The sequence below is a fragment of the Ranitomeya variabilis genome, chromosome 4 (genome assembly GCF_051348905.1).
Source record: "Ranitomeya variabilis isolate aRanVar5 chromosome 4, aRanVar5.hap1, whole genome shotgun sequence".
NCBI lineage: Eukaryota > Metazoa > Chordata > Amphibia > Anura > Dendrobatidae > Ranitomeya > Ranitomeya variabilis.
The window spans coordinates 758501172-758525463 of record NC_135235.1 but is presented as its reverse complement, the minus strand read 5'-3'; the positions used below and the strand labels follow the sequence as shown (position 1 = coordinate 758525463).

The 24292-nt window shown below is 46.4% G+C and overlaps 1 protein-coding gene across 1 annotated transcript in view; it reads right to left on the bottom strand.

Annotated features, from left to right (window-relative positions):
• The window catches only part of LOC143766885 (uncharacterized), a 78647-nt gene extending 60432 nt beyond the window's left edge, over positions 1-18215 (bottom strand). Inside the window, exon 1 of the mRNA XM_077254884.1 lies at positions 18162-18215. The gene's annotated coding sequence lies outside the window, so the exon portion shown is untranslated. The remainder of the gene's footprint in view (positions 1-18161) is intronic.
• Positions 18216-24292: the final 6077 nt, after the last annotated feature.

Sequence of the window (24292 nt, the reverse complement as noted above, 5' to 3'; positions counted from 1 at the left end):
CGATGACGATTACTGGTTGGCCTGCCTCCTTGATCCACGCTATAAAGGCAAATTGCAAAATATTATGCCACATGAGAACTTGGAACTAATATTAGCAACCAAACAATCAACTCTTGTTGACCGTTTGCTTCAGGCATTCCCAGCACACAGCGCACGTGATCGTTCTCACACGAGCTCCAGGGGGCAGCAGACTAGGAGTGTTAGGGGTGCACACATCAGAAGTGGCGTTGGACAGAGGGGTTTTCTGACCAGGTTGTGGAGTGATTTTGCTATGACCGCAGACAGGACAGGTACTGCTGCATCAATTGAAAGTGACAGGAGACAACATTTGTCCAGTATGGTTACTAACTATTTTTCATCCCTTATCGATGTTCTCCCTCAACCGTCATTCCCATTTGATTACTGGGCCTCCAAATTAGACACCTGGCCTGAATTGGCAGAATATGCATAGCAGGAGCTTGCTTGCCCGGCAGCAAGTGTCCTATCAGAAAGAGTATTCAGTGCTGCAGGTTCAATATTAACCGAAAAAAGGACTCGTCTGGCTACCCAAAATGTTGACGATCTAACATTCATTAAAATTAACCACAACTGGATTTCGAAATCTTTTGCCCCACCTTGCCCGGCCGACACCTAGCTTTCCTATGAAAAGCTCTTGCCTGTGAATTACTTTTCTAATGTCTAATTTGCTGCAGCTGATTGTACAGCATACGACATGTTTACACCTCCCTAAATGGCAAAACTCCCCACACGGGGCCGTGGTATCGCGACTTGGCGCAAGCACCCGTGAGACTGCTGTTTGTCTGAAGAGGTGGGTGTGCTCGCTTTTGGTTGACGGCATTGCTACTGGGTCCCTCATAGTACAATGTAGTGTCTCTGGCGGTGGCGGTGCGCACCCAACGTCAGACACACCGTTGTAACATGAGGGGCCCTGGGGCGGTCCCGCCGGCCTCAAGAGAGTTCCCCCCTACCCCAGCTCAAACTGTGCTCTACCACGTGCAAAATTATGTCGCACAGCTCCACCAATCTTTAGTCTATTCGCTGACATCATTCAATGTCTGGCACTGACAATACAAATTTGTAGACATCTATGATGCAACTTAAAGTAGTCTGTGTCTGTGTCCTATATTGGCACCATTAAATAGTTACTGCCAAATTACTATGTCAGAAACTCAGTAGATGAGCCCACCCCTGTACCTAAGTATGCCACCTTTTTTTTTGTTTTGGTTGTTTTGCGAGACATTAACATCTATTTATATTTTGGGAGTACTGGGACAGACACTCCTTGCACTACTCCTCCACTCACCACCAAGCTGCCTGTGTATCCATGTAACCGCTGTAAAGCTGCCATGAGCCTATTGTTTGTTATTTTAGGCCTTTGATAGCCTGTCTGCGGTCCCTACTTTAAATACTCCTCCACTAATCACCAGCTGCCTGCCCGTGTATCCATGTAACCGCTGTAAAACTGCCATGAGCCTATTGTTTGTTATTTTAGGCCTTTGATAGCCTGTCTGCGGTCCCTACTTTAAATACTCCTCCACTCACCACCAAGCTGCCTGTGTATCCATGTAACCGCTGTAAAACTGCCATGAGCCTATTGTTTGTTATTTTAGGCCTTTGATAGCCTGTCTGCGGTCCCTACTTTAAATACTCCTCCACTCATCACCAGCTGCCTGCCCGTGTATCCATGTAACCGCTGTAAAACTGCCATGAGCCTATTGTTTGTTATTTTAGGCCTTTGATAGCCTGTCTGCGGTCCCTACTTTAAATACTCCTCCACTCACCACCAAGCTGCCTGTGTATCCATGTAACCGCTGTAAAACTGCCATGAGCCTATTGTTTGTTATTTTAGGCCTTTGATAGCCTGTCTGCGGTCCCTACTTTAAATACTCCTCCACTCATCACCAGCTGCCTGCCCGTGTATCCATGTAACCGCTGTAAAACTGCCATGAGCCTATTGTTTGTTATTTTAGGCCTTTGATAGCCTGTCTGCGGTCCCTACTTTAAATACTCCTCCACTCACCACCAAGCTGCCTGTGTATCCATGTAACCGCTGTAAAACTGCCATGAGCCTATTGTTTGTTATTTTAGGCCTTTGATAGCCTGTCTGCGGTCCCTACTTTAAATACTCCTCCACTCACCACCAAGCTGCCTGTGTATCCATGTAACCGCTGTAAAACTGCCATGAGCCTATTGTTTGTTATTTTAGGCCTTTGATAGCCTGTCTGCGGTCCCTACTTTAAATACTCCTCCACTCATCACCAGCTGCCTGCCCGTGTATCCATGTAACCGCTGTAAAACTGCCATGAGCCTATTGTTTGTTATTTTAGGCCTTTGATAGCCTGTCTGCGGTCCCTACTTTAAATACTCCTCCACTCACCACCAAGCTGCCTGTGTATCCATGTAACCGCTGTAAAACTGCCATGAGCCTATTGTTTGTTATTTTAGGCCTTTGATAGCCTGTCTGCGGTCCCTACTTTAAATACTCCTCCACTCACCACCAAGCTGCCTGTGTATCCATGTAACCGCTGTAAAACTGCCATGAGCCTGTTGTTTGTTATTTTAGGCCTTTGATAGCCTGTCTGCGGTCCCTACTTTAAATACTCCTCCACTCATCACCAGCTGCCTGCCCGTGTATCCATGTAACCGCTGTAAAACTGCCATGAGCCTATTGTTTGTTATTTTAGGCCTTTGATAGCCTGTCTGCGGTCCCTACTTTAAATACTCCTCCACTCATCACCAGCTGCCTGCCCGTGTATCCATGTAACCGCTGTAAAACTGCCATGAGCCTATTGTTTGTTATTTTAGGCCTTTGATAGCCTGTCTGCGGTCCCTACTTTAAATACTCCTCCACTCATCACCAGCTGCCTGCCCGTGTATCCATGTAACCGCTGTAAAACTGCCATGAGCCTATTGTTTGTTATTTTAGGCCTTTGATAGCCTGTCTGCGGTCCCTACTTTAAATACTCCTCCACTCACCACCAAGCTGCCTGTGTATCCATGTAACCGCTGTAAAACTGCCATGAGCCTATTGTTTGTTATTTTAGGCCTTCGAAGCCTGTCTGCGGTCCCTCCTTCCACTAGGCCTCCACTGACCAGACCACTGCTGCCCGTGTACCCCTGGAACCAATTTTAAAGTGCCTACAGCCAGCCCATTTTATTGTGTTAGGCCTTCGAAGCCTGTCTGCGGTCCCTCCTTCCACTAGGCCTCCACTGACCAGACCACTGCTGCCCGTGTACCCCTGGAACCAATTTTAAAGTGCCTACAGCCAGCCCATTTTATTGTGTTAGGCCTTCGAAGCCTGTCTGCGGTCCCTCCTTCCACTAGGCCTCCACTGACCAGACCACTGCTGCCCGTGTACCCCTGGAACCAATTTTAAAGTGCCTACAGCCAGCCCATTTTATTGTGTTAGGCCTTCGAAGCCTGTCTGCGGTCCCTCCTTCCACTAGGCCTCCACTGACCAGACCACTGCTGCCCGTGTACCCCTGGAACCAATTTTAAAGTGCCTACAGCCAGCCCATTTTATTGTGTTAGGCCTTCGAAGCCTGTCTGCGGTCCCTCCTTCCACTAGGCCTCCACTGACCAGACCACTGCTGCCCGTGTACCCCTGGAACCAATTTTAAAGTGCCTACAGCCAGCCCATTTTATTGTGTTAGGCCTTCGAAGCCTGTCTGCGGTCCCTCCTTCCAATAGGCCTACACTGACAAAGGTACACCTGACAACAGACACATGGACCTGTAGGCATGGCCACGGAAGGTTACGTGTCCTTTGTGGCTCAATGGGTTAATGTATTGGATGCATGGTCCACACAGGGGACAGCCTGCTAAGTCTGTATGCAGTCCCTAATTCAAGTTCTCCTCAACTGAATAAAGCTGAGCTTCTACCTTCTGGCTCTCATTAAGTGTTTTTTAAAAAAAAAATGGTGGTTAGGGCCTACTAACGGCTTCTGCCCCTCCCTGGTGTTGCCCTCAACTGAATAAAGCTGAGCTTCTACCTTCCGGCTCTGATTAACTGCTGTTTTTAAACACATTGCTGGTTCCGGCCTACTAACGGTGTCTGCCCCTGCCTGGTGTTGCCCTCAACTGAATAAAGCTGAGCTTCAACCTTCTGGCTCTCATTAAGTGTTTTTTAAAAAACAAAATGGTGGTTAGGGCCTACTAACGGCTTCTGCCCCTCCCTGGTGTTGCCCTCAACTGAATAAAGCTGAGCTTCTACCTTCCGGCTCTGATTAACTGCTGTTTTTAAACACATTGCTGGTTCCGGCCTACTAACGGCTTCTGCCCCTCCCTGGTGTTGCCCTCAACTGAATAAAGCTGAGCTTCTACCTTCCGGCTCTGATTAACTGCTGTTTTTAAACACATTGCTGGTTCCGGCCTACTAACGGTGTCTGCCCCTGCCTGGTGTTGCCCTCAACTGAATAAAGCTGAGCTTCAACCTTCTGGCTCTCATTAAGTGTTTTTTAAAAAACAAAATGGTGGTTCCGGCCTACTAACGGTGTCTGCCCCTGCCTGGTGTTGCCCTCAACTGAATAAAGCTGAGCTTCAACCTTCTGGCTCTCATTAAGTGTTTTTTAAAAAACAAAATGGTGGTTAGGGCCTACTAACGGCTTCTGCCCCTCCCTGGTGTTGCCCTCAACTGAATAAAGCTGAGCTTCTACCTTCCGGCTCTGATTAACTGCTGTTTTTAAACACATTGCTGGTTCCGGCCTACTAACGGCTTCTGCCCCTCCCTGGTGTTGCCCTCAACTGAATAAAGCTGAGCTTCTACCTTCCGGCTCTGATTAACTGCTGTTTTTAAACACATTGCTGGTTCCGGCCTACTAACGGTGTCTGCCCCTGCCTGGTGTTGCCCTCAACTGAATAAAGCTGAGCTTCAACCTTCTGGCTCTCATTAAGTGTTTTTTAAAAAACAAAATGGTGGTTCCGGCCTACTAACGGTGTCTGCCCCTGCCTGGTGTTGCCCTCAACTGAATAAAGCTGAGCTTCAACCTTCTGGCTCTCATTAAGTGTTTTTTAAAAAACAAAATGGTGGTTAGGGCCTACTAACGGTGTCTGCCCCTGCCTGGTGTTGCCCTCAACTGAATAAAGCTGAGCTTCAACCTTCTGGCTCTCATTAAGTGTTTTTTAAAAAACAAAATGGTGGTTCCGGCCTACTAACGGTGTCTGCCCCTGCCTGGTGTTGCCCTCAACTGAATAAAGCTGAGCTTCAACCTTCTGGCTCTCATTAAGTGTTTTTTAAAAATCAAAATGGTGGTTTCGGCCTACTAACGGTGTCTGCCCCTGCCTGGTGTTGCCCTCAACTGAATAAAGCTGAGCTTCAACCTTCTGGCTCTCATTAAGTGTTTTCTAAAAAACAAAATGGTGGTTCCGGCCTACTAACGGTGTCTGCCCCTGCCTGGTGTTGCCCTCAACTGAATAAAGCTGAGCTTCAACCTTCTGGCTCTCATTAAGTGTTTTTTAAAAAACAAAATGGTGGTTAGGGCCTACTAACGGCTTCTGCCCCTCCCTGGTGTTGCCCTCAACTGAATAAAGCTGAGCTTCTACCTTCCGGCTCTGATTAACTGCTGTTTTTAAACACATTGCTGGTTCCGGCCTACTAACGGTGTCTGCCCCTGCCTGGTGTTGCCCTCAACTGAATAAAGCTGAGCTTCAACCTTCTGGCTCTCATTAAGTGTTTTTTAAAAAACAAAATGGTGGTTAGGGCCTACTAACGGCTTCTGCCCCTCCCTGGTGTTGCCCTCAACTGAATAAAGCTGAGCTTCTACCTTCCGGCTCTGATTAACTGCTGTTTTTAAACACATTGCTGGTTCCGGCCTACTAACGGTGTCTGCCCCTGCCTGGTGTTGCCCTCAACTGAATAAAGCTGAGCTTCAACCTTCTGGCTCTCATTAAGTGTTTTTTAAAAAACAAAATGGTGGTTAGGGCCTACTAACGGCTTCTGCCCCTCCCTGGTGTTGCCCTCAACTGAATAAAGCTGAGCTTCTACCTTCCGGCTCTGATTAACTGCTGTTTTTAAACACATTGCTGGTTCCGGCCTACTAACGGTGTCTGCCCCTGCCTGGTGTTGCCCTCAACTGAATAAAGCTGAGCTTCAACCTTCTGGCTCTCATTAAGTGTTTTTTAAAAAACAAAATGGTGGTTCCGGCCTACTAACGGTGTCTGCCCCTGCCTGGTGTTGCCCTCAACTGAATAAAGCTGAGCTTCAACCTTCTGGCTCTCATTAAGTGTTTTTTAAAAAACAAAATGGTGTTTAGGGCCTACTAACGGTGTCTGCCCCTCCCTGGTGTTGCCCTCAACTGAATAAAGCTGAGCTTCAACCTTCTGGCTCTCATTAAGTGTTTTTTAAAAAACAAAATGGTGGTTAGGGCCTACTAACGGTGTCTGCCCCTCCCTGGTGTTGTCCTCAACTGAACAAAGCTGAGCTTCCACATTCTGGCTTTCGGCCTATACTATCAGATATTAAACTGCATTTGGCCTACTAGTGTGGTTAGGCCCTTGAAACAGTGTCTGCTGCTCTTGGGTTTGCTACTCCACTGAACAAAGCAATGCCGCCTGTTTAGTCCTGTTACCAATTTTGATCTGCATTTAGCCTACTTTATTCTTTGGCCCTATATCTGTTTCCTCATCATCCTGCCCATTGCCCAGCCACTGCTAGATGAGTCTGCTGGTACATTGACCTAGACCACTACATTCCCCTTGTACTCTACACAGCCAGAATCTGACCCTGCTGAAAGTAAGGTTCCCCTTCCCGCATATTATACCACCTTACACAGGGACAAAGAGGAAGGTGCAGATGAAAGTGCAGGTTCCTTCATCAGGTGGGGGGGCATACTCGTTGGCGACGTCACTGGCACAGGGCCACTCAGAGTACGCAAAAGTGTCGCTGCTGGTGGGAGGCGCCCCCGCCATGCAAACACACCGCCGTACTTTGAGGGGCCCTGTGCCAGTGCCAATGCGAACGAGTGGGCCCCCCCTGCTTGCTCAGGATCACAGCACTTGCAACGTTGAAATACTTACCTCTCCCTGCTCCACCGCCATGACGTAGTCCATGTTTCCTGGGCCCACTAAAACCTTGAACCAGCCCTACCCCCACAACTTTTGCCAAATGACCCCCAATTTCCAGTGCCCAACTATTATTATAAAGTTAATTAAGATTGACAAGCTTCAGAAAACAAGAATGGATGTTTTTGGCAGTAAAATGTGCACTGTAGGTGTTTTCCTGGCCTCCACTCACTGCCGGCTATGCTTCCCCATTGACTTGCATTGGGTTTCGTGTTTCGGTCGATCCCCGACTTTTAGCGATAATCGGCCGACTTCACTCGACTCGACTCTGGACTAAATCGGGTTTCACAAAACCAGACTCGATCTTAAAAAAATGAAAGTCGCTCAACCCTAGTGGTAGGTATTGATGCAAGAGCCGTTCTATTGGTATTCTCTAGCATACTGTCTTGTGGTGTTTCTTTGCTGAGCCTTGGCAGTCTATTTCTGGTATTGGTGGTATTTAGTTTATCTAAGATATTCTGTTTCAGACCAGCTGCAGTGCTCTCTAGCTGCAAGGTTGGATCAAGATCTTCAGGGGGTTGCATATATTGTTCTTCCAGGTCTTCATGTGTGGTGGATCTGCAGTGCAGTTGATCCATCTCAAGTTGTGACAATAGCTTTCTCTTTATGATATTGAAACGTTGGGTGACTAGTTGTTTCTCAGCTAGTGGACATGCAGGTCTTGTATCCATGTAGCGTTTCCTCATAAGCTTCATATATCCTTTCCCATTTGGTCTGCTGTTATAGTAGCATTTTATCAGATCCAGGTTCTCTTGCCTTGTCCATGTATGGTTTGGTCCAGTAGCCCATTTATGCTCAGATTGTTCTGGTTCCTCGACATCTGATGCAGACCTTGTTAATCCAGGTGATGTCCGAGCTGGCATGACTCTCTTTGCTCGTGACACTCTCATGTTTATTGAGGTAGGCACCATAGTGTTATGGACCACTACTGGTACATTATGTCCAACAGCGCAGAGTAGGGTTGAGCGACTTTTACTTTTTCAGGATCGTTTCGGGTTTTGTAAAACCCGACTTTGCCAAAGTCGGGTCGGGTGAAATCGGCCGATTATTGCGAAAAGTCGGGGATCCGACCGAAATACGAAACCCAATGCAAGTCAATGGAGAATCAAAGTCGGCAGTGAGTGGAGGACAGGAAAACACCAACAGAGCCCATTTTAATGCCAAAAACATCAATTATTATTACTTAAGCTTGTCAATCTTAATTTACCTTATAATAATAGTTAGCCATAGAAAATTTGGGGGTCATTTGGCAACAGTTGTGGGGGGAGTAGGGCTTGCTCAAGTTTTTCGTGGGCCCAGGAAACGCGGACTACGTCACGGCGGTGGAGCAGGGAGAGGTAAGTATTTCAACTTTGCAAGTGCTGTGATCCTGAGCAAGCAGGGGGGGCACACTCGTTCGCATTGCCACTGGCACAGGGCCCCTCAAAGTACGGCGTTGATTGACGGCGGAGGCGCCTCCCACCGGCAGAGAAACTTTTGCGTACTATGAGGGGCCCTGTGCCAGTGACGTCGCCAATGAGTATGCCCCCCCCCCACCTGTTGAAGGAATCTGCACTTTCATCTGCACCTTCCTCTTTGTCCCCACGTAAGGTGGTATAGTATGCGGGAAGGAGAACCAGACTTTCTGCAGAGTCAGATACTGGCTATGTAGAGTGCAAGGGGAATGTAGTGGTCTGGGTCAATGTACCGGCAGACTCATCTAGCAGTGGCTGGGCAATGGGCAGGATGAGGAGGAAACACAGATATAGGCCCAAAGAATAAAGTAGGCTAAATGCAGTTCAAAATTGGTAACAGGACTAAACAGGCAGCACTGCTTTGTTCAGTGGAGGAGAACAGCAAGGAGTGGCAGACACCGTTAGTAGGCCCAACCAAACCAGTAGGCCAAATGCAGTTTTAAAATTCCTATAGGCCAAAAGCCTGAAGATTGAAGCTCAGGAGAAAAACATAGGAGAATACCAAGGAGCGGCAGACACCGTTAGTAGGCCCAACCAAACTAGTAGGCCAAATCCACTTTAATATGTGATATTGGCTGCAAATTGAGGCTCTGCTTTGTGCAGTGAAGGACAGCTGTATTGAGTGGCGCAGACAGACACAGGTAGTAGGCCTAAATTTAAAAAGTTGGCTCAATGCAGTTTAAAATTGGTTACAGGGGTACACAGGCGGCAGAGCGTTGTTAAGCGGAGGACGATTGTCAGGACTGGAGTGGCCCAGACTGACTTAGTAGGCCTAAAATAAAAAAGTAGGCGCAATGCAGTTAAAAATGGGTAACAGGGGTACACAGGCAGCATTGTTTTGTTAGGCGGAGGACGATTGCTAGGAGTGGCGCAGACAGACTTACTAGGCCTAAAATAAAAAAGTAGGCTCAATGCCGTTCAAAATGGGTAACGGGTACACAGGCAGCATTGTTTTGGTCAGCGGAGGACGATTAGTAGGAGTGGCGCAGACAGACTTACTAGGCCTAAAATAAAAAAGTTGTCTCAAAGCAGTTTAAAATGGGTAACAGGGGTACACAGGCAGCACTGGTTTGGTCAGCGGAGGACGATTGCTAGGAGTGGCGCAGACAGACTTACTAGGCCTAAAATAAAAAAGTAGGCACAATGCAGTTCAAAATGGGTAACGGGTACACAGGCAGCATTGTTTTGGTCAGCGGAGGATGATTAGTAGGAGTGGCGCAGACAGACTTACTAGGCCTAAAATAAAAAAGTTGGCTCAATGCAGTTCTAAACTGGTAACAGGAGTAAACTGGTGGCACTGCTTTTGGTGGAGGACAACTGGAATAAGTGGCTGACACAGTACGTTGGCCTAAATAGTAAAGCGGGCTAAATGTCTGCAAAAAAAATGTTCGTAAATAAACAGGTGGCAAAGCAACGTACAGGGGTGGGTTCCTCTGCTGAGTACCAGATAGTGGTAGGTTTGCGCACAGTATTCACAGGTCAAAATGGAGGGCATGGTCCCTGTATATATTTACTATCATCTCTCAATTTGTATTGGCAGTGCCATTGAAGGATTTACCAGCACCGACTAAACAGCGGTGGAGCACTGTTTGAGCTGGGGGGGTGGAACACTCTCTCGTGGGCGGCGGTACTGGCCCAGGGCCCCTCATATTACGACGGTGTGTCTGACGTTGGGTGTGCACCCCCACCGCCAGAGACACTTAATTGTACTATGAGGGACCCTGTGCCAGTGCCGTCGGCCAAAAGTGGGCACACCCACCTGTCCAGGCAAACGGCACTCGCACGGGTGCTTGCGCCAAGTGGTGACCACGGGCCCGTGGGGGCAGTCAGCCCACTTAGGGAGGTGTTAAAAATGGCCTATGGTGGACATTCAGCAGCAGCAAATGGAGGAATTGGAGCAGTCAGTAAGAGGAGTACAAAAGCAAGACCTTTTTAAAGGAAAGCTACGTGTCAGCAGGGGAAGGTGGGGCAAAAGAATTTGAAATCCACGATTGGTTCATTTTAATTAAAGTTAGATCATCAACATTTTGGGTAGCCAGATGTGTCAGTATTGAACCAGCAGCACTGAAGACTCTTTCTGATAGCACACTGGCAGCAGGGCAAGCGAGCTCCTGTAATGCATATTCTGCCAATTCAGGCCAGGTGTCTATTTTAGATGCCCAGTAATCAAAGGGGAATGACCTGTGAGGGAGAACATCGATAAGGGAGGAAAAGTAGTTTGTAACCATACTGGACAAATGCTGTCTCCTGTCACTTTGAATCGATGCAGCTGTCCTTGTCGTGTCAGCGGTCATTGAAAAATCACTCCACAACCTTGTCATAAAACCCCTCTGTCCAACGCCACTTCGGATTTCTGCACCTCTGCCATGTTGCCCACTATGCCTCGTGTGAGAACCATCACCGCCACTGCGTGCCGGGAATGCCAGAACCAAACGGTCTACAAGAGTTGCTTGTTTGGTAGCCAATATTTGCTCTAGGTTCTCATGTGGCATGATATTTAGCAATTTCCCTTTGTAGCGTGTATCCAGTAGGCAGGCCAATCAGTAATCGTCATCAGTCATCATTTTGACAATGCGAGGGTCCCTTTTTAGGATACGCAAGGCATACTCAGCCATGTGGGCCAATGTTCCAGGTGTCAAATCACTGCTTCTGCTGGGTTGAGGAGCACTTTCTTGCAAATCTACATCACAAGTGTCCCGCAAGAAACCTGTACCAGACCTTGCAATGGCACCAGTTTCTATTGCCCCCTGAGAAGCTCCCTCCTCCCATACATATTCATCCCCATCATCCTCCTCCTCATCCTCTTCGTCCGCCACCTCGTCATGGACAGTTCCCTGACCAGACAATGGCTGACTGTCATCAAGGCTTCCCTCCTCCTCGGCTGCAGACGCCTGCTCCTTAATGTGCATCAAACTTTGCATCAGCAGACGCATAAGTGGGATGCTCATGCTTATGATGGTATCGTCTGCACTAACCAGCCGTGTGCATTCCTCAAAACACTGAAGGACTTGACAGAGGTCTTGTAGCTTCGACCACTGCACACCAGACAACTCCATGTCTGCCATCCAACTGCCTGCCCGTGTATGCGTATCCTCCCACAAATAAATGACAGCACGCCTCTGTTCACACAGCCTCTGAACCATGTGCAGTGTGGAGTTCCACCTTGTTGCAACATCTATAATTAGGCGGTGCTGTGGAAGATTTAGCGATCGCTGATGGTTCAGCATACGGCTGGAGTGTACGGGCGACCGGCGGATGTGCGAACAAAGTTTTCGCACCTTCAGGAGCAGGGCTGGTAACTCCGGATAATTTTTCAGGAAGCACTGCACCACCAGGTTCAAAGTGTGAGCCAAGCAAGGTATGTGTTTAAGTTGTGAAAGGGCTATGGCAGCCATAAAATTCCTTCCGTTATCGCTGACTACCTTGCCTGCCTCAAGATGTACACTGCCCAGCCATGACTCACTTTCTTGCTGCAAGAACTTGGCCAGTACTTCCGCGGTGTGTCTGTTGTCGCCCATACACTTCATTTCCAACACAGCCTGCTGACGCTTACCGCTAGCTGTTCCATAATGAGACACCTCGTGTGCAACACTGGCAGCTGCGGATGGAGTTGCCAGGCGACTGCGCTCTGTGGACGAGCTGTCGCTTCTGGAGGAGGAGGAGGAGGAGGAGGAGGGGTGTCGAACGCCTACTGCCAACTGTTTCCTAGACTGTGGGCTAGGCAGAACTGTCCCACTATGGCTGTCCCCTGTGGACCCTGCATCCACCACATTAACCCAGTGCGCCGTGATGGACACATAACGTCCCTGGCCATGCCTACTGGTCCATGCATCTGTGGTGAGGTGCACCTTTCCACTGACAGACTGCCTCAGTGCATGGACAATGCGGTCTTTGACATGCTGGTGGAGGGCTGGGATGACTTTTCTCGCAAAGAAGTGGCGACTGGGTAGGTCATAGCGTGGTACTGCGTAGGCCATCAGGTCTTTGAAAGCTTTGCTTTTGACCAACCGGTAGGGCATCATGTCTAACGAGATTAATCTGGCAATGTGGGTGTTCAAACCCTGTGTACGCGGTTGAGAGGATGAATACTTTCTTTTCCTCACGAGAGTCTCTTCTAGGGTGAGCTGGACAGGAGACCTGCAGATGGTGGAACTAGCGGTGGTGGCGGGGGTGGACATGGCGGATTGAGAGACAGTTGGTGATGTTGGCCTACATACAGTGCTTCCTACAAATAATATTCTGATTCCCTGCCTGCTTTGGCCTTGCGACGATCCCTCCACATTTGCTGCTGGTGGTGTCTGAACCGGTGGGCTTACAGTGAGGGAAGCAATGTAGTGTTACTGACTACCTTCATTCTGACCAGGTGCACCAACGGTACAGAACGTTTGGTAGTTTGTCCAGGCTTGCAAGTGCATGCTGTCTAAATGTCTATGCATACATGTTGTATTTAAATTTTGAAGAATCTTCCCTCTGCTAAAGGTCTTTGAGCATTTCTTACAGATCACTTTAGACTGATCATTGGAATCTTGGTAAAAAAAAGCCACACTGCACTCTTCCTACTATGGAATTCCTTTTCAGGCATTGCACGCTGTGCAACTTTCAGCGGTTGGCCACGCTGTCCTAAAACTTTTTTTGTCACACGTTTTGGGCCTGATACGGTCCTGGCTGATGACAGCTGTTTCGATGTAGATTGGTGTTGCTGCAGATAAACCTCCTCCGCTTGTGAGCTAGTGCCAGCGGCACCCTCTTTCCCCAATGGCTGCCAATCTGGGTCAAGAACTGGGTCATCTATCACCTCCTCCTCCACAATGTCATGTGCACCTTCCTCAGTGTTACCGTGTAAGCCGGTGCTATAGCGTTCGGGACAGGGCACCATAGTCTCATCAGGGTCAGATTCTGGCTCAGGAAACTGCAAGGTCAATGTAGCGATCTGAGTCAATGGAACAGCATCATAATCTAGCTGTGGCTGTGCATCAGTGCACTCCATTTCCGATTCTTCTTTTAATGGGCAGTGTACAATTTCCCTTTCTAACCCTGGCACGGTATGGGTAAAGAGCTCCATGGAGTAACCCGTAGTGTTGCCTGACGCATCCTTCACTTTTGGTTTGGGAGAAGGACACAAGGAAACATCTTTTTCCGGACCGGAAGCATCCACTGATGACTGGCTGCTCTTAGATTTTGAACTTTGGGAAGAGGAGGCAAAAGAGCTAGAGGCTGAGTCAGCAAGGAAAGACAAAACTTTTTCCTGCTACTCTGGCTTTAAAAGCTGTTTTCCTACTCCCAGGTAAGGGAGCCTTCGAGGCCTTGTGTAGCCAGACGATGACGCAGGCTCAACACCTCCAGCCTTAGGTGCTATTGTGCTTTTGCCACTACCACCAGATGCAGCACCACCACCACCATCAGTACTAGCTGGCAACCCCCGTCCACGGCCTCTTCCACCAGACTTCCTCATTTTTGGGGGGGGAGACACTGAACCACAACTCTGGCAAAGTGGTATAACACAACACTATGAACGTGGCAGAAAGTGGCTGCCTGATATACGATGCACTAGCAGTACTGCAGAATATAAACTGTGTGAGAATTACTATCTCGCTTTTGGGGGGAGACACTGAACCACAACTCTGTCCCAGTGGTATAACACAACACTATGAACGTGGCAGAAAGTGGCTGCCTGATATACGACACACTAGCAGTACAGCAGAATATAAACTGTGTGAGAATTACTATCTCACTTTTGGGGGGAGACACTGAACCACAACTCTGGCCCTGTGGTATAACACAACACTATGAACGTGGCAGAAAGTGGCTGCCTGATATATGACACACTAGCAGTACAGCAGAATATAAACTGTGTGAGAATTACTATCTCACTTTTGGGGGGAGACACTGAACCACAACTCTGGCCCAGTGGTATAACACAACACTATGAACGTGGCAGAAAGTGGCTGCCTGATATATACGACGCACTAGCAGTACAGCTGAATATACACTGTGTGAGAATTTGAATCTCCATTTTTTGGGGGGAGACACTGAACCCTAACTCTGGCCCTGTGGGATAACACACCACTATGAACGTGGCAGAAAGTGGCTGTAATTATTATAAAAAAAAATACTGCAATAACAAGCTTCCTACAATGATCTCAGGGCAAGTATGGCAGCAATAAAAAGGACTGCTGAACAAAAAAATTGGTAGACAAATAAACAAGACAGGTAACTGTGCAGAAAGGAGCAACAGGATTTTTGCTTTGAAAAAAGCAGTTGGTTTGCAGAGCACCGTGCACATAGCTATGCAGCTGCTGCACTAAAATACGACCTCCACTGTCCCTGCACAAAATGGTGGTGTGGGACAGTGAAAATCGCTCCAGCACAAGCGGTTTGGGGGTTTATATTTCCTCCCTAACTCTGTCCCTGCTTCTGACTAACTGCAGCAAACGCTCCCTATGCTCAGATCGGCAGAAGTAAGATGGCGGTCGGCGTGCACGCCCCTTTATAGCCCCTGTGATGCCGCAGACAGCAAGCCAATCACTGCCATGCCCTTTTCTAAGATGGTGGGGACCAGGACCTATGTCATCACGCTGCCCACACTCTGCATCCTCATTCATTGGCTGAGAAATGGCGCTTTAAGCGTCATATGAAATGCGACTTTGGCGCGAAGATCGTGTACCGCATGGCCGATCCCACACTAGGATCGGTTCGGGTTTCATGAAACCCAAGTTTGCCTAAAAGTCGCCGATTTATGAAAATGACCGATCCGTTTCGCTTAACGCTAGCGCAGAGCCAGGATTTGAACCCCAGTCTCCCACATTGGTGGCTGTGATTTTACTAAACACACCACATGTATTGTCGGCTTCTATTATATCTTTTACCGAATGTTACCGACTTTTTCCGATACTAAGAAAAATGCTCGTGTTACCGATCATGAATCCGAATGTACCATATTCGTGCCCAATTTATGTTTTGGTGATCGTTTTCAGAACATATCGCTCTCATCAACCTGCTACACAAAATAAAACCCCCACTCAGTATGGAGGCATTTACAGTCCACCACAACCCCAGTATAATGGCCCCTACCAGCCACACATTCAGTATGAGAGTCCCAACAGCTCTTCTCTTAATATGATGCCCCTACAATTCCTGATATTTAAAAAATAAACCACACACTACTCAGCCAACCCGGTTCCTGGGTTGCACTGCTCTGGTCTGTGCGGTGTGAGTACTGAGGCTCCGTAATACAGGTGTGATGTAGTGATGTCATTGTGCCTGCAGTGCACGGAGTCTCAGACTCAGAAGTGAAGGCTGAATGGTGGATCAGGAGCTTTCTACTCCCTGATTCACTAATCTATTCAGCGGTATCACCGTCATGGGAATGTGGATATCGCTGAAATTGTGATCATGGGAAGGAGAGGGTGACCAATACCACACCCCACTGAGCCCTGTCAATTCATAGGCATCATAGCAACCGAGTGGGCTACCTTTATGGATGATACACTCCTGCCTATCCAACTATCCTATGGTAAATATCTCATAGATCTTGGGTTCATTAGTATCTGCACCAAGAATGAGGCTAAGTGAGTATTTATTAATTGTCGGTAGTGTTGAGCGATACCGTCCGATATTTGAAAGTATCGGTATCGGAAAGTATCGGCCGATACCGGCAAAGTATCGGATCCAATCCGATACCGATACCAATACAAGTCAATGGGACTCAAGTATCGGACGGTATCCCTGATGGTTCCCAGGGTCTGAAGGAGAGGAAACTCTCCTTCAGGCCCTGGGAACCATATTAATGTGTAAAATAAAGAATTAAAATAAAAAATATTGCTATACTCACCTCTCCGAGGGAACCGGCAGCGTTGTTTGCTTAAAATGCGCGCTTTTCCTTCCTTCCGTGACGTCACGGCTTCTGATTGGTCGCGTGCCGGCCATGTGGCCGCGACGCGACCAATCACAGCAAGCCGTGACGTAATTTTCAGGTCCTTCTAGGCATTCAGTATTTTAAAATTACGTTCCGGCTTTGTGATTGGTCGCGTCGCGGCCAACATGGCGACGCGACCAATCACAAGCCGTGACGTCACGGGAGGCAGGAGACGCGCACATTTTAAGCAAACAACGCTGCCGGTTCCCTCGGTGAGGTCCAGGCTGCGTCGGAGAGGTGAGTATAGCAATATTTTTTATTTTAATTCTTTATTTTACACATTAATGTTGTTTCGATACCGATACCCGATACCACAAAAGTATCGGATCTCGGTATCGGAATTCCGATACCCGCAAGTATCGGCCGATACCCGATACTTTCGGTATCGGAATGCTCAACACTAATTGACGGTGGTCGGAGGTAGTCAGTGAGGTGAATGGTATCATATTGTGCATGTAGGGGGCAGTACTGTGGGAACATTAAAAAGGTACGAGATTATACTGTGTGTGGTGGTCTGGAGGTACTGTAGGAACATTATACTGTGTGTGGTGGGATGGAGGTACTGTATGAACATTAGACTGTGTGTGGTGGGATGGAGGTACTGTATGAACATTAGACTGTGTGTGGGGGTATGGCGGTACTGTAGGAACATTATACTGTGTGGGGGTATGGCGGTACTATGAGAAGATTATACTGTGTGTGGTGGGTATGGCGGTACTATGAGAATATTATACTGTGTGTGGAGGTATGGCGGTACTGAAGGAACATTATACTGTGTGGGGGTATGGCGGTACTATGAGAAGATTATACTGTGTGTGGTGGGTATGGCGGTACTATGAGAACATTATACTGTGTGTGGGGGTATGGCGGTACTGTAGGAACATTATACTGTGTGGGGGTATGGCGGTACTATGAGAACATTATACTGTGTGTGGGGGTATAGCGGTACTGTAGGAACATTATACTGTGTGGGGGTATGGCGGTACTATGAGAACATTATACTGTGTGTGGGGGTATAGCGGTACTGTAGGAACATTATACTGTGGGGGGGGTATGGCGGTACTATGAGAACATTATACTGTGTGTGGGGGTATGGCGGTAGGATGAAAATACCTTATTTTACGAGAGATGCCAGTACTGTGGAAACATTATACTGTGTGAGCGGCATCATATATATTGTATAAGGGGTGTAAAAAGGAGAGTCATATAAAAAGCCTCCTCAGGGCTGTGCTGCATTTGTACAGACTGCTATCTGCCGTCCAGACGGGACCATGTGACACCAATGGGAAGAGGGAGGGTTTCCGGAGGGAAGAGTCTAGAGGGTGCACCTGGTCAGGAGACCTTGATGGCGCAGTTACTGATATTATAAAGGCCGGAGCCCCAAAGGCAGAACAGATTTGGCGCCAAGCAAAGGAAAGGGGTGCGGGGAAGAATCTGAGGTACCAGCTCATGGTAAAGTGCCCGAGGCAGCTGGGTGTGGGGCAGAACCTGCTTACAGGGCATAATGGGGGCATTACACTGTGTGGGGCCAAGAAAGGGGCCCTGTACTAGGAGAACACTCCGCTCCCTCACTTCCTGTCCTCCATAGTTGGCTCGTATGTATCTATTACAGGAAACAGAACAACAACGTTATGGTTCTTATAAAGGGGCAACAACAACCCCAAAAGAGTCTCCTCCGTGTAGAAGGGGTTAATGTCCCCGGCTGCGCTCAGTAATGGGGAATCTCCACATACCTCCACCTGCAGAGCCGCACTCCACAGATATGGCGCACAGGACCTGTGATGAGGTCACCAGAGGGGAGGAGTCAGGGGTCACGTGATCAGGGGCCTCAATGAGATCCGCAGTGAAGACGCTACATGGAGACTTCTCCTCAGTCAGTGACATTCCCGCCATTATTCGCCCTCACTACTGGCACAATCACCTCGCGCCGCCTTTTCTACACAATGTTCTGTGTGGAATGTAACGTGTGATTTCTCTGGAGACAAATAGACCCCACACATGAGGGGATTATCACCGGTTACCGGACGTCTAGTATATGGCGGCATATGATTGTGCTATCGCCTCCACACCAGGAGAAAAAAAGGCCGAAATCTCGCTTATTTACCCCCTTCCAGTGTGCGGCTAAGGGTCATATACGGCCATGCTCCTCTCCAGTCGCTGTGGGGTTTGGTAATAGGATGGAGGGCGGCGTCCATGCTTGGATGTCAGAGAGATTAATAAAATCACAGCTCACCTTCCCTGTCCTTTACCCCTTACACCTGATCTGTTTAGCCAATTACCTGGAGATAAATGGTTTTACTGACTTAGGCCAGTCTCACAAGTCCAGATAATTTCGCTACCGGAGAAAACGATACTGGAGTTATCCATGTCCGTGTGCGCATGTATGCCATCCGTGTGACATCCGTGTGTTCGTGTTTATCATCCGTGTGCTATCCGTGTGCATATGTATCACACACAAAGGTTTAGAGGTCCATATGAGGGGTTAAGGCATTATTTAAAGGCATGGAAGTTGCAATGGTGTGATCCATTAATGATGATGTTTTAAAACAGTTCCTAAAAAGTTTTGGACAATGACATATCATCTTAGGGGTGTGTGTTAGGACTCCTTAGGTGTCACAAATATGTCTACAGACAATGAGGCGTTGTTGTGGTTGGCATGGCTTGTATCATGTCGCTTTGGGGTTCGCCACCATATGCTTAATGAGGAACCACAGCTGCAAAAGAGGCTATGGGTTCACCCTCTACTGTTGCTACGTGGGGCATATGGGTTTTTCAAAATTGTATAATGAACTTTGCAGATACCCGGTGAAGTTTGTTGCTTTTTGTCGTCTTTCCATTCCCGGCTTTGACAACCTAGTTCATGTTTTGTGGCCTTACCTTTTCAGACAAGACACCCGCATGCGACTCAGCTTTTCTCCGGAGGAGCATTTGCTCGTAACCTTGAGGTAAGATTTTTTGCCCAAACATGATATTGTGACCAATAACCTGCAAACCATCATAGTGGGTTAAGTGTTTCAACCTCTAGTGAGTAATGCTCTAGTTCACTAGGTTATACAATGACCATAATCGTAACTGCAAAACCTGTCTTGGTTAACCATTGACATAGAAATCAAGCCTAACAGACAGTTTGGATATGTATTCTTACTAGCAAACAAATAGTAGGGCCCACAACCAAAATCATAGCATGGACACTTTGCGAAATGTTCATTCTCAGTGACACCTGTGTGGTGCATTAATGGGTGTAGGTTATATTTGAGCAAACATGTATTTTATGTTTATCTGTGCTGTATTACCTTCACTATGTTAACCTTTTTTTATTTAGCAGCATAATCAACAATTGATGGCGATTGTTTGACATCCAAACTATGGTTATTTTTAACAGATTCCTGGCTATTGGCCACTCATATTCTTCACTTCATTTTGAGTTCCTCCTTGGCACGTCAACCATATTGTGCACTCAACCTGTGATGTGATTTGGGACAAGCTAAAGAGCCACCTCATGCCTCAGCCAAACACACAAGACTGGCTGCAGATTGCCCAGGGTTTCATGGAAGCCACTGAGTTCCCAAACTGCATTGGTGCCCTGGATGGTAAACACATTCGTGTCAAGAAGCCACCAAACTCTGGTTCTCATTATTTTAATTACAAAAAATATTTTTCCGTTGTGCTCCTGGCTGTAGCTGACAGCAACTACTGTTTTGTTGTTGCTGACATTGGGGCATATGGGAGTGCCTTTGATGCTCGCATCTTTATTCCTTCCAGATTAGCTCGGCAACTTGCTGACACTAATTTAAATCTGCCACAACCATGTGTGCTTCCTGGTGCGTCAGGCCCACCTGCACCATTTATCATGGTTGCTGATGAGGGTTTTGCGCTCCCAAGGCATGTTCTGAGACCATTTTCACGTCGAGGTTTGGACAACCGGAGAATAATTTTTAACACTCGACTGATGAAAGCCCGTCGATTGGTTGAGTGTGCGTTTGGAATCTTTACTTCAAGATGGCGTATTTTTGAAACACAAATCCAAATGCATCCCCAAAATGTCCAGGCAGTCATAAAGGCTACCGTTCTATTTCTACCGACAACAAGAACCATCCTTGGATGATGTTGATGATGGGAGAGTGGTTAATGTGGCATTACCAGAGGATAGAGAGCATGCTCCCCGAGTAGCTTACTCTGCCCTTATAGTGAGGAATATTTTGCTGATTTTTTTCTAACACCTGAGGGTAGTGTGCAATGGCAAATGGAGGAGCACAACTAATGCTACACTTAAATATGTATTCTGTCCAAGAGTGTCTTTTTTATTTGTAAAATTTTTAGGTTCCTTTAATTACAAATTGGTTAGGGACTCTCAAGGCAAATACAAAGCTTGTTTAGAGGTGATAAAACCAGTCTATGACAAGTAATCTGAAAAACAAAAGTAAAAAAAACATCAAAAAACTTCTACAGAATACATGAATAATCCAACCTTTCATTCAGTCCCAATGGACCTTGGGCATTTGCTTCTATAATCCACTTAGCTTCACGCCTCAAAAGGATTTTGTTATGATCCCCCCGCTTGGTGGTAATTTAACCACTTACAAGCCTGCAAAACGCAGGCTGCGCGGATTACTATCATGTTTTTCCGGAATGTGCTTAATGAATCTAGGGGAGCCTTTGCCCATTGTGACTGAATGAAAATGTTCACGGAATCTAATGAAGACAGATCTTATAGTCTTACCTATATAATAGAAGGAACATGGACAAAAAAATATCAACCTAATTTTTTTTTTACTTCTACAGATATAGAGAGTCTATACACCAGAATCCCGCATAATCTTGGGATAGCGGCGCTCGAGAGAATTTTACACAATTCAAATAAATTGTCCACATTTGTTTCTTTTATATTAGAGGGGCTTGATTTTGTAGTAACTCACAACGCATTTGCATTTCTGGATGAGTGGTACCTTCAAGTGGTCGGTACCGCAATGGGTACGCCCGTAGCATGCATTTTCGCCAATGTATTCTTCGCAGCCTTTGAGGAGAAGTTTATTACTGGTATAAAGAATCCCTTCTTGAAGCATATAAAATGCTATTTACGTTATGTGGATGATATATTTGTTATCTGGGATGGTGATATTTCTGAATTCGAAAAATTTGTGGCGTATTTAAGTAACACCAATAATGAAAATATGTGTTTTATTTTGGACATAACAATTTGTGTTTTCTTGACATTGATATAAATATTAAAGATGATGCTATCATAACAAAAGTTCATAGAAAACCTACAGCTTCCAACTCGCTGCTACATTATGACTCTGCCCACCTGCATTATACGAAAAAAAGTTTGCCTTACAGCCAGATGTTGCGTTTAAGGAAAATAAATACTGATGAAAGTTTGTTTCAACAGCAATTGGACGATTTACAAACGCGGTTTAAGGCAAGAGGTTATCCAAAAAATTTGTTGAATTCATATGAACAACGTGTTAAAAAAGTAACGCAATCTGATTTGTTGAGGAAGAAATCAGGTCACTCCTCAATGCGTTCGGGAAGTTCGCAAAAGATTTTTAACTTTTGTTTTGAACATACCTCTCTTGATCAGGCGATTTATTCGTCCATATGCGAGCATCGGCACGTTTTGGCTTCAGATGGGGTCTTGCACAAACGCGGTGAAATCGCTCCACGCTTCTCCTATAGACGGACGACTAATCTAACCGATATGTTAGTAAAACACCGTATTTCTCAACGTAATACTAACTGGCTGTCTACTAATACCCCAAAAGGCAATTTTCGCTGTGGGGATTGCAATTTCTGCTCTTATCATCAAACAGGTAAATCAGTACAAATTGGCTCTATATATCATCATGTAAGAGACTTGATCACGTGTAAAACCAAATATGTGGTGTATATAATTTTTTGTCCATGTTCCTTCTATTATATAGGTAAGACTATAAGATCTGTCTTCATTAGATTCCGTGAACATTTTCATTCAGTTACAACGGGCAAAGGCTCACCTAGATTCATTAAGCACACTCCAGAAAAACATGATAGTAATCCGCGCTGCCTGCGTTCTGTAGGCTTGGAAGTGGTTAAATTACCACCAAGCGGGGAGGGATCATAACAAAATCCTTTTGAGGCGTGAAGCTAAGTGGATTATAGAAGCAAATGCCCAAGGTCCATTGGGACTGAATGAAAGGTTGGATTATTCATGTTTTCTGTAGAAGTTTTTTGATGTTTTTTTTACTTTTGTTTTTCAGATTACTTGTCATAGACTGGTTTTATCACCTCTAAACAAGCTTTGCATTTGCATTTAATGTTTGAATGATTTGTCATTCTGTATCATGCTGTTCTGAGGATCGTTTTTTTAAACGCACATTGTGGTTGTTTGTTATGCTGACATCGCAGCAATTTCTATGATTTTTAATTGTATGCAAATGTGATCACATGTGTGGGTTTAAAAGAACTGACTTACCATTCTCTGTATCTGGACCCGTAGAAGCGCTTATTGCGCGAAACGGCCGTCGTCCTTTTTCATTTGCCTGCATAATCTGCACTTGTTTCCCCGCAATACCTTGTCCATGATTTTTATTATGCAATAAAGGACTAATGTTGTTTCTTCACCAATATTTGGAGTGCTGCTGCTGTTTTTCTTGCTTCTTTGGACTTTTCATGCACTTTTTTCACAGCAAGCACCTCCAGCAAGGTGAAGGTTTCTGGAAGGTGTCCGTGATTCAGAGTTTATTCATCCTTTAACACTGAGTACTAAGAGTGGTTTTCTCAGTGCCATTCATATTTTTTCTTATTGACTTGTATGTAATATACATTTATTCCCGCCTGCAGGAGATGTGTTGGCTCCAGCCCTGGTTTCATGGATTCACTCCACCTCATAAATTACATTGTTTTTGATCCTAAGAAATTCAGATTACTGCACAATCTCTCCTGAAAAGGCGGAGCCATATTATTTTCTGTAATCTTCTGGTCAGGATTCATAGTAGCTCCAATGGTCCACCATAAATGAATGCAACTCTGGTTTACTGTTGTGTAATCTGTATTTGTAGTTTTCAGTTAACGAGATTCTCGTGCTCTGGGGCGGGGTTTTATGTGCTGTTCCAATTACATATTAATCTGTATTGGCTTATGACAGGTTGCTGATCCCTCACTGACCTGCCCCCATTTTTACATAATGCATATAATAGTGTTGATATTATTGTTGATAATGCCTATAATATTGTGGCTATTGGAAGGTTTCGAAAAAATATTACATCCAGCAAAATGACACCAGCGGCGCCTGTCCAGTAGCATCTATCTCTTATAGATGCTACTGCCCTGACACCGCTATCACCAGTGAGTGACATTGCGTAGGTCAGCGAGGGATCAGTGACCTGTCATAAGCCGATACAGATGCATATGTAATCAGAGCAGCACATAAAGCCCCACCCACAGCCCCGCCCACATCCCCGCCCCAGAGGACCACATAAAGCCCTGCCCCAGAGCACGAGAATCTCATTAGCTGAAAACTACAAATACAGATTAAACAACAACCACAAGATGGATTTCATCACCAGGTATCAGTGTAATCAGTATAACGGCACCGACCTGACAGTGTCTGTAGTCACTGAGCACAATCCTGCTGACAGGTTCCCTTTAATACATCTCCGCTCTGCACTATTATACACAGTTCTCTTTAAATCTGTAATATTTCTTCTTGAAACTCATCTGACAGAAAATATTGGAGCTTCCGATAGTTTAGATTGTGAAGTCACCGAGCCCCGTGCTCTAATTACCCCAGAGAGGTTTCACCACTAGCTCCTCATTTATTACTGATGGAGACTGTTCAGTTTGAGCATTTCAGTAGATGTTATTGTCTATAGTCAGTTTTTGATTA